The sequence below is a fragment of the Ochlerotatus camptorhynchus genome, unplaced genomic scaffold (genome assembly GCF_037179485.1).
Source record: "Ochlerotatus camptorhynchus isolate MF236.1 unplaced genomic scaffold, CSIRO-AGI_Acam_v1.1 ptg000419l, whole genome shotgun sequence".
Lineage (NCBI taxonomy): Eukaryota > Metazoa > Arthropoda > Insecta > Diptera > Culicidae > Ochlerotatus > Ochlerotatus camptorhynchus.
Window position 1 is genome coordinate 102,247 of NW_027040905.1, and position 16,031 is coordinate 118,277.

Sequence of the window (16,031 nt, forward strand, 5' to 3'; positions counted from 1 at the left end):
AGAAAAGCAAGTACGGGAACAGACCTAATGCATACAAACAGACAAACAGACGTAACTTTTTGTTCTTAATCGTCGTACAAGAGTTTAAAGCTCACTTTATATATTATTGCTTGCGCGAATGTGACGTTTCTAAGCATTCTATCGAATTTGTATGCAGCATTGTTTGAGACATGGCAAGTAGGATTTTTTCCGCAAGTAACTCGCGACATGTCGGTAGTGCGTTCCGTGACGATATATTTAAGGGAAATTTATTTAAAGAGTTACGTCTGTTTGTCTGTGGAACACATATTCTCCTACACTGAAACAAGGATCATAGTTAGAAATACTATTTTGCAGAAAACACTTATTATCAATATAACCGCGCTTATTACTGTTAAATCTACTATAAATTCAGTATAGTTGACTACGAATGTAAAACAATTTACTATGATTCTGACGAAACTACTATGCTTGCTCAAAATGCATAGTAATTTTGATAGAAATAATAGTAAAATTAAATGAAATTGTTTTCTGCACAAATCTATTGGTGAGGGTATTTAATTTAAACCAGCAATATAGTATTTTTGCCAATGGATTTTGTATCAGTGTACCATCAGAATGGTCGATCAGAATAACTCAAAAATTGAGTCAAGTCTACTCAAAAGTGACTTGAATTTTCCGAGCTTTGAGCATGAGCATGATTGTAGTAACTTGAATTTGCTATAGAGGTTTCACTCAGTCATACTCAGTATACTCCTCGACAAAGTAAAATGTTCATGGATTTTTCTCATATCTAAGAAGTTTTTTTTTGTTTGGTATTCCACCACTTTTGCTCGGAAAATTCAACTTGCTTTTGAGTAAATCCACTTTTGACGAAATTGAGACGACTCCACTCAAAGTTGGTCTGATGACCGTGTACTGCCATTGACATCAGCTACTTTACACGTGTATTTATTGTTTATTGATAGTATCAAAATGCTGTTAGTGATATTCAACTTAATGGTAGCATACAGCAATGTAAAAGACTAGCTCAACACAAGTTATGCTATGTCCATTACAGGAGTCCCCCGAATAGCGCGGAGGGAGGCACCGTCCACCCACCGCAATTTCTGGGATGTTCTTCCATCTTCTTTGTTGTATGTGATTAGGGTTAACCATAAACTGCCATCTTGGATTCGACAGTCCACCGCAGTAACGGCTCAATCGAACAATTGCATTTACCATGCTATACCATTTCCTCCGCATCTGTCTGGATAACTACTATACCACCTCTCACGATCTTAGGATAGAACCGTCGTCGTCTTTCCTACCCTCATAGAATATGTCAAGCTATGCCTCAGTTCCATAAAGTCTATGCAGCAGACAGCTCAGCTGTCATGCTTCCAGGGTGGCTTGCTCCATTTCTCCCGCTCTCGCACAATCTATGCTCTCTGTTTTGATACAAATGCCAAGGCAAGCACCACCACCGCCTGCTAATGTGGTGCTGATGTTGACAATGCTCCTCGACGCCGTCGTCGTTTGCGGAGCGAATGAGTCACGCGAGCATAGCTCACGTTGAGTGGATGGGAGTCAACCAGCTGTCAGAACGGCTCGCAAAACGTAAACACTTCAAAAGCACTACACTGGGTCTGTGCTGTTGCTCTGCTGGCCGCGTGCTCGGAGAGGTTGCGACTGGGTCGGTGGGAGAGCTGGTCGTGGCTCGGATTGTGCTCACGGCAGCTAGCAGCTCGCTGGTTTCAGCTGGGCTGCATAGGAACGAACGGGACGAGACCGATATCGGCGTGACTTTTCGTAGCACACGGCAGGCAAGCAGGCGGTTCGTGGTGACTGCACAGTGCTCTCTCTGCTCATTGGTTTTGCGTGCGTTTCGCTGAACGGTCGCTGGAACGCTTCGGGAAATTACGGGGCAACCCATAGTGTTCTCTTCCATTATAGAGTAGCTATTAGCTGTGTTGTGTATACAGTTTTTTCATTGTAGGGATCGTTTGATTCTGAATGGGACTTTAGAACAATTTTTCGAGGTTACTGATGTAAGACGAATTGCAAGGAAAGACGTATCTTCCAACTGGCATCCGGTAGCAGAAAAGAAGATTTATAGACGTACGTCAAGTGGCGGTGGGTCTAATTTTCAGTGTAGAGAGAATCGGTTGCGATAAGCAGGTCGCAATTGGGCAACATCACAAAAGTGGTTTACTGGGAAAAATCGATTAGCAGTGAGGCGTATTCTGGTGATTTGCAGCTGGTGAGTGTATGGCTTTCGGGGCAGCGGTGGGAGTTTAATTGGGATCCGTTCCCGTTACATTGTGAGGAACATTGTGTATAGTGTCGCATTCTTACTGGAATCGTGAAGAAAGGGTGATTATTCTCAATAGTGAAAAATAATCGTGATCGTAAAAACAACACACCTCCTTGGGGTGCGGTGCGGTGCATGCATGTGTGCGCTAAAATCAGAAAGAGAAATTGCGATGAAGCAAGTGTGAGCCCTGGTGAGAACCCAATTCAAAGTAGGCGCTGTGCAATTGATCAATTGGCATTAAATGGCTGCAGTTTTTTTCGTGGGGTAATCAAAGTGGCTCGCCTTGGAAGTTCACTGGTTACTTAGGTTCGAGCCCGACGAACGCGCGAGCGGAGAGGGATGCTGAATGCTGCGGTAAAACTAACCAGTCATCGTTTATTCGCTGATAGTTTGGATCGTAGCACGCAGTGCTGTTCTCAATAGTAATAAGAAAAAATAAATAAACACAAAGTGAACCAATCGAAAACGGAAGGCTGTAGCTGCATTTAAAACTAGTCTGCAGCAAAACGAACGACCACAGTACCTACAAGCATTGACCTGGCGAAGACGGAAGGCAGATTCTCAGCAGCTGTGCCCTTTCAAGGTAGGTCATGCTTCTTCATTCTATCCCCTCACGACGACCGACGACGACGACGACGTGCAACGTGATTGCGTTGTTTAGTCTTCAAGCTCCCCTCAACTTTTAACTTCTGCCTGCGGGCGCATATCATATGTTGACACCTCCCTTGAAAATAGCTACAAGTACACGCGACACTGCGTCGTCGTTTGGCATCACCTTTGCTTGCTTAAAGAATGTGCAGAAGGAAGCAAGCTTCCTTTTTGGGAAGAACTGGGTCAACTCTTTGCACTGTGGGAGCGGTGTTTTGAAACAACAGTGATGATGATGGTATGGGAGATGTGCATTTTGGATTGATCACCTGTGGTGCTGATCAGATGCACGGGTTTAATAGTGTTTCAAATTTAAGTAATCAGTGCTTTATTGTAAATGTTGAAATTGAAGTAAACTTCAATAAGCTGTATGGAGGGCAAGGGGGGGGGGGGGGGTGAAATGGGTCATTAGGGGTTGCGTTCTTAGTTGTCACATAAAAAAAATTCGGTGATTGATATCAAGAGAAATCTTGGTTGGTTGGTTGGTTTTCTTTATTAAGGAGATTTTCAGCCAGACGCTGGTTCATTTCCGCGAGAAATCTTAAAAGCATTTCATCATGACACTCCAATGATTGCTTTGACGAGTTTCTCATAACAAAAAAACTGTCGTCGTCGTCGTCGTCGTCGTCGCTACCGGGTACGACAACTCAATTATAGATGTTGATGTGATATGAGAGGCTCGATGGCCTTAGAGCGGCAGCTTTTGCTTTCTAAGCAGAACTTTATGAGTTTATTCTCAATTAATCACTTTATTTGTTAATATGAATACATGGTAATAGCAATAAGCCATAAAAGGCTAGAACAAGAGTTAGTGCTTATGTCCCAACCGTCAGAAGAAAATTGAGCATCATTTAACCTTTCTAGCTTTGATGCTTCCAACAACCAATATAATTATCAAAATCGGAACGTACGGTACGAGATGTCCACGTTTCATCCATTTATTGGATTCTGAAGTATCGTGTTTAAATCTTCGATTTAAACAGGCCCAATGTTTTCTGAATCATCTTGCCCCTTAAATGCTGCAATGATGTAAATGATGTGAAACATATATCAAATAGATAAGGAAAATTATGGAGGTATATCCATAATTTTCCAGAATGCTTTCAAGAACTGGCTGTGTTGGTGTTAGAATAGATTAGATTAATATGAATACATGGTAATAGCAACAACTGGATCACAAGTGGTGTGTTGTAATATAAGGAGCTCGTTCGCCTAGTGGTAAACGTTTTTGTTAACTGAGCAGAAAACCGTTGGTTCCATTCCAAGCTCCTGTACGTTAATGTATCGTTATGACATCAATCCCAGCAAACCATAAATCGTATAAGAATGTTCGTTTTAAATCGTATAAATATCCAAATGAAGTTGAAGTTGCATAAGATGCAATTCCAAACTAGAAGAAATTGTTTAAGATGAAAAATTATGAGTCAATTATAATCCTCTTTGCGAGATAGTAAAATTTAATTTTTTTATTATAATTTCGTCACTTTCCAATAATTCATTTTTTTTTATAAAACCCTACCAAAATGAAAAGTTTTTTAACACTCCAAAAGTACAACATATATCAATTATATTTACATATACATTGTATGGAGGAAATCTACAGCTATATGCAGGTAGCTGGCATCCACCACCACTAACAGTGAGCTTGTGGCAAGGATGGCCATTGTACCAAGTCGGTTTCAACGGTCACCACCAGGGAAAAAAATTATGCAATTAAACAATTGGTTGACTCTGATACTTCCTGGAATGCGATAGGCATAACTGCAGTAGTGTAGAGTGAATTGATGACACCCTTGACGATTAGTTTGTAGGTCACCTCTCCAAAAGAGTAAAAATATGATTAACTAGTGAATAATAGTCGCATGTGTCCTGATGCTTACACATATACTATCTCTATGATCTGGAAAAATGAAAGCTACGCTTCAGCTCTTAAATGTTTCATCAATCGCAATTTAATTGTTTGTTCCTTTTTTACTATCCAAATGGTGATTTTAATTTTTGGTGGAAAAATTTTACTATCATTAATGGTGATGCTATTGTGAATCCTGAGCCTTAAGGACAAATTAATAGAATCGAATTTTTGTTCTTATCACAAGTAATTTTTCATATCATGAAACTTTTTGTTAGAAATGGGGGGAGGCAGCTCATCGATTCTTCCGGTTCGCCTCCTAGCATCGTGCTATAAGGTACCAGGCGATAACCAGGGTAGTTGATCGATAGCTCGATGACGTCATTTCGTTGGCGTCTGCAATGGGAAATTCTCATAGCAGGCGTTGACGATGGGACGTTGTCGAGTTGTTGAATAGCAACTATCGTGGTAACTCACCGATTACCTGTCGATCTGCCAAATTTGGAAAGACGTCTGCATTGAATTGTCTCATATAATAATATTCCGCCCACTATATCACAAGAAATTGCGAGTAGCTGAGTGGAATGGAGATAACTTAAGCATTGGGTACAGGACCAAGTCTCCCCTGGGTGGTGCCAGAAGATGAGCGCAATAGAATCATCAAGTTGCTATAAGGCACGGAATGAGACTATTGCATGGCTGGGTAGTCAAAGTCTTCCATACGTTAGTCATTTCAGGTGGATTAGAACAGGTTTAGGTTTAGGGTGGGCGTTGGCCAGATTTGGATTTTTCAGATATCAGGCATAACATTTGATAACGGCACAAAGGCATTTGTAAACAAACTTTCTAAGGCCCTTTACACGCGAGCCAAGGTACGCCCACGCAAACCAATACCACTTTCGGAAAGGTTATAGTTGCCCCTATCCAATGATGTTGTTGGTTTGCATGGGTGTACTTTGGTTCGCGTGTAAAGGGTCTTAGAAGGTTTGTTTACAGATGCTTTTGTGCCGTTATCAAATGTTATGCCTGATATAATCCTAAATAGGACCTAGATTATTTAATACACTAGTAACCTCAACTTCTGTCACAATGTTTCATTGTGTCTAATCAACACTCAATGGGTAAAATATCAAATTTGCGGTAAATTTGAAAAAAAGGTAACTTGGAGTGTAGAGCGCACTGCCCACTGGACGATTCTGAAGCCTGACCAATATATATAGATACATTCATACCATTGGCATTTTGTATTTGAGATAAGACAGAGACAGGATGCGGAGGGCCCGCTTAGGGGGAGCGTAACCCATGTTATGGCTTCCATTTATTAAATAGTTCAGATAGGCTGGAAATGATAGGTTCATGTTGAGAAAATGTACCATATGGTGCCCGTTCACTGATCAAAATTAAATTAGATTCAAATCGTCAGGCCCCCCTGTAATAAGGGGATTGACGATGATTTGTCAAGTTTCATTTTGCATTTGCATATAATTGTAAGTTTAGGTCTGCTTTTGTAATTGTAAGATAGATAGTTTGGCTCAATTGAAACATTGAGTTGTATAAACTTGACGAATCATACCTCTAAAATAGTAGTAGTTACAGTGCCGCATTATCTAACAACCACTGCCTGCAACTAATGTTGGAGGGGTCAGCAGGGCTGATTACGGATCAAAACTAACATAACTCTAACACTGAAATGTTCCCAAAACTAACGCTCATTCATTGCACTTTGAGTCATAAAGTAGTTTTATTTATTTTCCTACTAATCTATCTACACACTTAGTTTTTTCTACCGAGCTCGGCTGTGCGGGTCTCGGCGGGAAGGGGGTTTCGCTGAGATCTCGGCGGGAGTGACATTTGATTGCCGAGTCTCGGATAATGCCTTTTCTAATTATCTGCCTACGTTTCTTTTATTTGTTATCTACTTCATCCCTTTTTTATTTGTCTGCTCTTCTTTCCTCTTCTCTTCTTTTGTTTTGTTTGTTTACATATAACTAATACTAATACCTCCTTGTTTTCTCTCTAATTTGTCTACTATGTCTCACCATCACGATGAGAGATGAGATACCGTACATGGTACACGCTCATATACACTTAGGTCTTTTTTTACACGGGGGATACGGTCCGTGTAAAAAAAACCGTGTAAAAAAAAACCGTGTAAAAAAAAACCTACGAGATTTTGATTTTTCGCATGCTAAATGTTTTTAAAAAATCGGATTTTGATGCCATTTGTAATTAAAGCATGATATGGTCCATATAGACATATTTTAAAAATTTCTGTATTTACACCAAAAATTGTGATTTTTTTTAGGTATGCCATTCAATTACAAATAGCTTGAAACGGATAACGTGATTGGAATCAAGTCGATAGGTTGTATCGTTGTCGAGAAATCGTTAAAAACGTACCGTGTAAATCGTGGAAAACCGTGTAAAAAAAACCGTGTGAAAAAAAACCGCGTAAAAAAAACCGTGTAAAAAAAGACTTCAGTGTACACTCCCAAAATAGTATGCCGCAAGTAAGTATATCACAGAGGCAACTAAAGATCCAGAAACGAAAACCGATAACGCTGAAGATAATGAGCTTTGGTGATTTATATGACTAAATAGTATTATTTATTTATACTAACCTAAACACAACGTGGGGGGACCCAAATCCAAACGATCACTAACCAAAATAATAGACTTATCTTTTTTCAGCAGCATTACACCAGCCAGCAAAGTTCAATCCATCGTTGCTTATGCCTTTGTTGTCGTTTGGAACCAGTTTTGCAAGGTAGGCGACGATTGTGCGTATTTCTCGCGTAACTTTTGAAAAGAGCCTATTTATAGCCTGAACAATACGTAAAGAGCAAATTGAAACATTGAACGTCGCGTGAAAGTGGAACTTAATGAAGGCCTAAGTACTTTTTCGTAGTTTTTAGTTTTCGGATTTGAAAGATCGTCGGTTACAGTGGCCTGCTTACTGAGCAGAAAAACGCGGTCCCAGGTCCTAACATATCAAAGAGATTTATGGTAAAATCGCTTGTGTATCGTGTATTTTGTGAAACTCGTTGTTGTCGTTGGTTCCGGGTTTGAATGGATACAAAAATTTGAGCAACGGTATTATGTGATATGAGGGGCTCGGTGGCCTTAGAGCAACCGTTTTTGCTTACTGAGCAGAACATCATGAGTCTAATCTCAGGCCCATCCACATTCAAGATTCGTCAATCGTTAATATGACTACATGGTAATAACAGCAACTCGGTGATTAAAAAGGTGCTCGTCTGTCTAGTGGCAAACGTTTTTGCTTACTGAGCAGAAGACCGTGGGTTTAGTCCCAAGCTCCTTCGCGTTATATGATCGTTAGGACATCAATTCAGCTTATTGTTTACCAAAACGAACCCTGCTGCAAACCCAACCTTCTTATCCAACATCCCAGTGATTCCTCGTGGAAGTGCAGAGGTGTTCTCGGCTTCCATCAAAGCGAGTGTCATGTCAACACAATCCTTCCCATTCCTTTCTTGACCTGTGTTCGGGCGCGGCCGGCGCTGGTATTGCCTAATTTAAGATCACCAGTTTTTACACATTGAGGATGATTGCTAGTCCCAAGCATCGTCTATTGGTTCTCTGTGTAATTACAGCTGATCTGGCAATAACAGAGTAGCAACCGTGGGCGGTCAATCAAGCTCAAGCTCAAGCTCAAGCTCATGAAACTTTTTGTTAGAAATGTAACTCTTAAACCGAGTGTACACAGAAGATTTTTCGAATCATATGTGAACAGAAATTTGATAATAACTCAATTAAAGTATTTGATGGCGCATTTATTATATAAATATGAAACTCCCAACTTCACCGTAAATATGAAGCTGCATATTTTTTTCTGATACGTGTTTTCGTTAAAAATATGTCTTATGATTAATTATAATTTTATCACCGCTTAAAAATGTTTATCCCATAAAGATAGTCTGTAAAGCAATATTCATTGCTGAAAATAAACTAAAGTTAATCAACGTTACAAGTAAACTTAGGTACCTGGTTAGGTAAATTGTAACATGGCAGTCGATACCTGCTGATTTATAGTACCTATTGATTAGTATAAAGGGTGATACGGTCAAAATTTGGTCAATATCAACTTGACGTATTTCTTTCAATTTTGCATTTAAAAAACCTGAACACCCCTCATTTTGAAGGTGTGTGTGTGTAGAATGTTGCTCCTATTTTGATTTTGGAATTCACTCTTCAGTTGTCAAAATGCCGTCCAAGCAAGAAGAGCAGCGTATCAAAATTTTGCTCGCGCATCGCGAAAATCCGAGCTACTCGCACGCAAAGTTGGCAAAATCGCTAAAAGTTGCCAAATCAACCGTTACAAATGTAATTAAAGTGTTTGGGGAACGTTTGTCGACAGCCAGGAAGTCTGGATCGGGGGGAAATCGAAAACCGGAAGCCGCTGAGACGACAAAGAGAGTTGCCGGTAGTTTCAAGCGAAACCCTAACCTCTCTCTCCGAGATGCCGCAAATAAGCTGGGTGTATCGTCTACAACCGTGCATCGAGCCAAAAAACGAGCCGGACTATCGACTTACAAGAAGGTAGTGACTCCAAATCGCGATGATAAACAAAATACGACGGCCAAAGCGCGATCCCGGAGGCTGTACACGACGATGCTGACGAAGTTTGACTGCGTGGTAATGGACGACGAAACCTACGTCAAAGCCGACTACAAGCAGCTTCCGGGACAGGAGTTTTATACGGCAAAAGGAAGGGGAAAGGTAGCAGATGTTTTCAAGCACATGAAACTGTCAAAGTTCGCAAAGAAATATCTGGTTTGGCAAGCCATCTGTACCTGTGGCTTGAAAAGCAGCATTTTCATAGGTTCCGGGACTGTCAACCAAGAAATTTACGTGAAAGAGTGTTTGAATAAACGTCTGCTGCCTTTCCTGAAGAAACACGGTTGTTCCGTATTGTTTTGGCCGGATTTGGCATCTTGCCATTACGGTAAAAAGGCCATGGAGTGGTACGCCGCCAACAACGTGCAGGTGGTTCCCAAGGACAAGAACCCTCCCAACACGCCAGAGCTCCGCCCAATTGAGAAATACTGGGCTATTGTCAAGCGGAACCTAAAGAAGACCAAAAAAACTGCTAAGGGCGAGCAGCAGTTCAAGGCAAACTGGCTTTCTGCGGCGAAGAAGGTGGACAAGGTGGCTGTACAAAATCTGATGGCAGAGGTCAAGCGTAAGGCCCGGCAATTCGGATTTGGAAAAGCGGAAGCCTAACTGAATATTTTTCCTGAATTTTATACTAATTGAACTTGAAAAAGAAATTTAATTTGATTTTTTAAATAAACGATTTCACCGATTTACACGCGTTTTTCCTTGACCAAATTTTGACCGTATCACCCTTTATAACTCGTAGATAAGAAATGGATTCTTCAGTGGTGTTGACTTGGCACTGATGAAGTCTGCAAGTAGAGAGTAATTATAACGGAATTAAAAGAAAATAAACCAACTCACCACTACCTCATGTTAATCGCTAGTGTTCTCTAATGTATACACTCGTCTCCTCCCGAACATGTAGATGAGTTGAAGATGCTAATTTCAAATAACAGACTGTAGTGGTAATTTTTATACGATAGATGGAGTAGATGAAAGCATAGAGTTGATAGTTCCGTTAGAGTACGGCAGTGTGAAGATTGCATATAGATATTAGAATAGAGAGCTTAGGACAACTTTTTAAGGAAGGTACAAATGTAAATCGTTGACTTCACGTAGAAGTAATACTAAAACATACAGTCAAATGTAGATGAGGAAAAATCATCATTGAAAAAAATTGTGTACGAAGAATAACCTCAACAATCTAGATAAGTAAGAAGGAAAGCAAGTATAACCTCACCTCAACATCAAAGGTTGAACACGACAAAATCCGGACGTGAAAATCTTGTTGAAGTTTCAAAAATCCACTCCATACCTGATCGGATCTCGGATTTTCTACGTTAAACCGTAAGAAAATACTGAAAACAGAATTACGTTATAGTTTTTTTTTTCGCGCTTAGACATTCTGGGGCACCCTATAACAAGATTAATGTGATGCAAATACAACATTTTATAACATTTTATTATTCAGAAAGCTTTAAACTTCAATTCAATGATATAACATGGTGGTTTCTATTTTAAAAATGTGTGAATTGAACTAGCTAAGTCCAAAACGGGAAAACCTACCCTTTTTGAAAAGCCTCGGTTATTTTTGTTGTTGCACAAAACTGTTATTGAATTTTACATTCCGCGGTTGACAGTAATAATTCAATGTAGAGGTATAGCAAAATATGTTACTGAGATGCATATTTTCAATGATGATCATGATGATGATGACAGTGGTCTATCACCTATTGTAGCACAGCTCTGTTTGTCTTGATCAAGCTTAATAACCTCTGATTGTCCTCAATATGTCGCTGTGTGAAGGGCCAAAAACGGATTGGGTTGGCAAAGTTGCCTATACGCATCTACGGGACAGTAAAGAATCTTCTCTTCCAGTAACATGATTGCACAATTGATCAAAAAGACGAGCCACCAAACAGGAAGATATTCCAATGAGTGGGGAGAAGAGCCCGCCTTTTATCCACGAAAAGTTATCAATAGAGAGTTGACATTCTCACTCTCCCCGTCAAAATCACTATAGTCGGGTGCCATGATGGTCCCTCCCAATCCCAGCATTGTTTATAAAAATATATATTTGCTTAGTAAAATTGTGAAATTTCAGTGTTACATCCACTTGATATTGTGAGCTGAGGAAACATAGAGCTGCATCTTATTATATGTAAAATAATTATTATTTTCATTGAACAATATCAACTTTTGTATCTTTATAAATTTATATACATTATTTTATATTTAATGTTTGGATATATTTCATTTCTCCACTACATATATTTTCATTATATTAATAAATACTGGGTTGGGAGGGAGCATCAGGGTATCATTTGAACTGGGACTGGACGATGGAGTGGTATGACAACCGGAGTCTAGGAGAGAATAAACAACGCTATCATTTTCTTTATCCTACTGATTCGATTGTGGTGGTGTGAATTCTACTTCAACAGTTTCAGTGAGATTGACACGCCCTTCTTTGCAAACCATCCTGTAGGAAGCTTAGTATCGTTGGAAGGAGATTCTTAAATTCCCGTGGATTTCGTGTAAGTGTCTCTGCTTACGGGTCCGCACCTCCGTTTTTGGCCCTTCATACAGCGATATTGTGAATTCAGATCGGTAGCTCAAATTGATCTTGCTATTAAGTGGAGCTGCATACAAGACAAGATCTTTGAAGGGATGGTGGCTACCTTACGTACATATATGAGCAATAATAAAAATTAAAACTTTAAAACGATCTCACCAACTTTCGCTGTTTCTTCACCCTTCTGTCCAATTTTCGTGCCTATGTGTAAACTCGTTGTCCTTCTCCGCATCACTGCTAGTCGCTACTAGTCTCCCGAAAGTATCCCATGTTATTTCTGATGTCTTCTAGGCAGTGCTGAAAAATATCACTACATGTATCAGTGTCACTTCACATTGTTAGAATATCAATGTCACTTCACATTGTTAGAATATCAATGTTCCTAAATAAAGAAAAAAAATATCAATATCATTCGTTTATATGTCAGTGCGCAAACTACATTGACATCCTAAAGGGACCACTCATATTCAAAGTTCTGCCGCAAATTTGTCTTATATACGCCAGCTAAACAGTGCAACGATTGCACACAAAATTTGATTTATTGAGATAAAAGTAAGATTTTCAACTTTTGCTAAGTGATTTTCATATGGATTGCAAAAACGATCAAAATCACAACTAGGGTTAACTACCCCATTTCCGGCCTATTAAGCACAACCCGCACTTAGTCTTTCTTAATCTAGCGCAGTTTAGCACCAAACGGAATGTTATTATTACTGATGGCTTCCAAATTTATTTACCTTTCCGTATGTACCGTAAGATTTGATAAAGAAAAACCAATCGTTGAGATATTGTCAAAAGTCTAACGCTGCTTCTTGACGCCAAACTCGGCCTACGGATTCTAAACTCGGCCTAACGCATTGAAACGCCATTGAAACGGCAATGAATTCACTTCGGCCTATCGGATGAAGATAAAAATTGATTCGGTCGGAGCGCTTCTTTTGTTTCTGGGAATAATGGGTGCAAACCTTCATATCACGCGTTCTCATTGACTTCGTTCCGTAGCTTATAAACTAAAGTATCGTACCAAACGCACAATTGACTTGTTAACTCTGAAATGAAGGATTTATTTGAAGTTTTCTGCTCGTTAGGCCCAAAATGAGCGATTAGGCCGAAGTAGTTCTCTACCCTATTACTCCTCCAATGATTTGTGAATGAACTCATTCGACTATAAATTAGTAGATTTCAGAATTCGAATCCTAGCTTAGCAGATTTATTGAAACTTCAAACGAACATTAATTCTCTCATTCCGATTTTTCAATACAGGGGTGTGTTAATTTTCAGGGATTAGGATGTAAACATCCTTGTCTTGATACAGGTTTGCTGTATATTTCTTCGGAATGCCGGTCTGACAACTAGCTTTGCCATAGTTTTCAAGTGCAGTTTTTTTTTTGTGAATGTGTTTCGTATTTACGATATTATGAAATAGCATGTGCATCTGAATGTCGTAAACAATTATCATCCCAGAAGTGCTCTTTCTCATGACTAAATCGCTAGCCCCTGTGGCACGTGAAGTGCAATATTGACGTTTTTTCGAGAAACTCAATCACTATGTGCACTTCTCTTTTGAGCGACGATGATGCGTGCCATCAGTCGCGGAGCTGCAGCAATTCAGCTATGTCAAGTACACCTCTCAACCTGGATGGGGCATTTCGGACGAACGGTGTTCCGTACACAAGAAGCACACATAGGTTGATAGGAAGGTAGGTAGGGTAGGATGGAACAAAACGCACCGCACCGCTAAAATGGCCCATGCTTTGTCATAGCGTTCCAAATGTTAATCCGGGAATTTAACGAGCAGAATTGCTAGTTCAGTACTTGAACTAGCATTCGGGCACTGAAAATCCCACAATTCAAGACCAACAATTGAAAAGGACTCAACTCCCTTTAGTAAACAAACCTTGTAGGGCCATTTTCTCGTGAACCAAAACCTACATTCGCAAACCTAAATCACAATCGGGTAGAGCAGAATTTCCCCTACCTGTTCATTTTGTTAGTTTGCGTTGGGTTACTTCGGTTTGCAACAAAATGGCCTTACAAGGTTTGCTTACACAATGGAGTTGAGGCCTTTTCAATTGTTGGTCTTGAATTAGTAATAGAAAAGCAACGAAAATCCGCACGGGGCCATTTTAACCCCCAGGGGTGCATTATGAGCTGTTTTCCCCTACTTGCCATATCAACGACATTGACGGTCGGCGCTGATAAAGAATTAGTGAGAGTGAAGAAACATTGAATGGGATGGACGAGCGATAAAAAAAGCAGCTGATTTTTTATTCTCACTTTCAGCCATCAGCCATCGCTTGCTTCGTACCAACAACATCGAACGAGCGAGAAGGGATGCTGATCAACTACTGCTAGGCTAGGTAGGTAGCCAGGGTAAACGCTCCTATAGTTGTGGGTCCTCCTATAGCTACGGTACTGGAATTAATGACGATGTTCGATATAAGTGATGTAAAGGAAGGTGCGTAAATGACGTAGCATTTTAGGGTGACCCGCCATGTAGAAAATGATGTTTGATGAAGATAATCTTCGGACCCCCTCCCCCTTGTAGCGTATTTGTCTACATGGCTGGTCATCCTAAGATACTACACACTAGGAAAAAGTCATGTCAATTTCGGTTCCCTGAGACCGACACATGTAAGCGGCCTTTATGACATAAGAATCAGTTGAAAGAAACGAGAAAATAAATTCAATCAAACGTTCTCTTCGTTGAGTTGCTTATGTTTCGGTTTGAGAAGACTTTGTTTTACATGAAATGTTTGTTTACCTTTCATAATTTACGTCCAATATGGATTACGTCTCGTATAAAAGCAGTTATTTTTAAGTGTGTACGTCAATTATGCATCTTCCCTAACATGCATTTTTAATCGTTCAATTATTCTCTTATAACACAATTAAACATCGTTAAGTTGGTCAAAATTTTATAATAAAGGAATATGCATAAATGACGTAGCATTTTAGGGTGACCGGCCAAGTATAAAAATACGCTTCAAAGGAAAGGGGGTCCAAGATTGGTGCTTCATCAAACGGTACCAAACGCTTAACGTATTTTTCTACGTGGCTGGAAACCCTAAAATTCTACGTTATTTATGCATCTTCTCTAAATAGATTTCCTTAAAACGGTGTGTGTGTGTGTGTGTGTGTGTGTGTGTGTGTGTATTCCCTCCCTGAACTCTCTCTACAATGTCGTATTTATGGTGATTGTAGACAGTTTTAGTCCGGGAGTTAGAAGGTGATAGCTCTACTGCAGATCCAGCAACCTATTTCAGAATGTCTGGAGAGTCACGCCCATTCCGAGGTTACTTTCACTTACAATAAGCCCCGCATGTATGTATTACCTCTATCAATTGGATATTAGTATTACACACATACTTCCAGCTTCAAAATGTTCCTGGCACGTATTTAGTTTATGTTTTTTATTGTATTTGGACTGGTCTCACCATGTTAATTTGATCCTCCAATCCATGGGTTACGTAGTTCCGATCACAAATTGTCTTTCACTGCCATTCCTGGGAAGATGTTCGCGTCCAGTGCTTTCCCTAGGAACCGTATCAGTTACACCCCGTCAAGTCTTGAGCGAGGCATTTTTCAGATTAGTCGCAATCTCAGACACCGTCAAGAGACCATCAACCGAACACTTTTGCAAGCGGAAAATTTGCTGATTCACAGCAACGTCTGCCACCGAATCACCACCAAAACTCGCGATGGACACATTATCAGCACCTTCCCGGGCTAATTCATCAATCGGACCGGATTTAAACTCGTCCACGGTGACGAATCTCTTAATAGAACAACGCGCCGAAAGTGTGGCATCCGAACTTGGAGAACCGGGAGGCAATAAACCAACACCAAACAATTGAACTGAAGCTGCGACGTAGATTTTGGAGGTTAAATTCAAGGTCAACCGAAGCACTCAAGTCGGACCTTTTTTTCTTGCTTCTTTCTTTTGTCACTGCATGTTTCTATTTTCACTTGCTATATTCTCTCATGTTTAAGCTAATTTGGCTTCAAAACTGGACGCCTCACCACAGGAAAAACACGATATGTCACTAAATGATAACTTTATG

General features: G+C 40.0%; 1 protein-coding gene across 1 annotated transcript in view; it reads left to right on the forward strand.

Annotated features, from left to right (window-relative positions):
* Positions 1-1,791: 1,791 nt before the first annotated feature.
* Positions 1,792-16,031, forward strand: part of LOC135711100 (gamma-1-syntrophin-like) — a gene marked incomplete at its 3' end in the record, with an annotated part of 197,425 nt that continues 183,185 nt past the window's right edge. Inside the window, exon 1 of the mRNA XM_065233840.1 lies at positions 1,792-2,858. The remainder of the gene's footprint in view (positions 2,859-16,031) is intronic.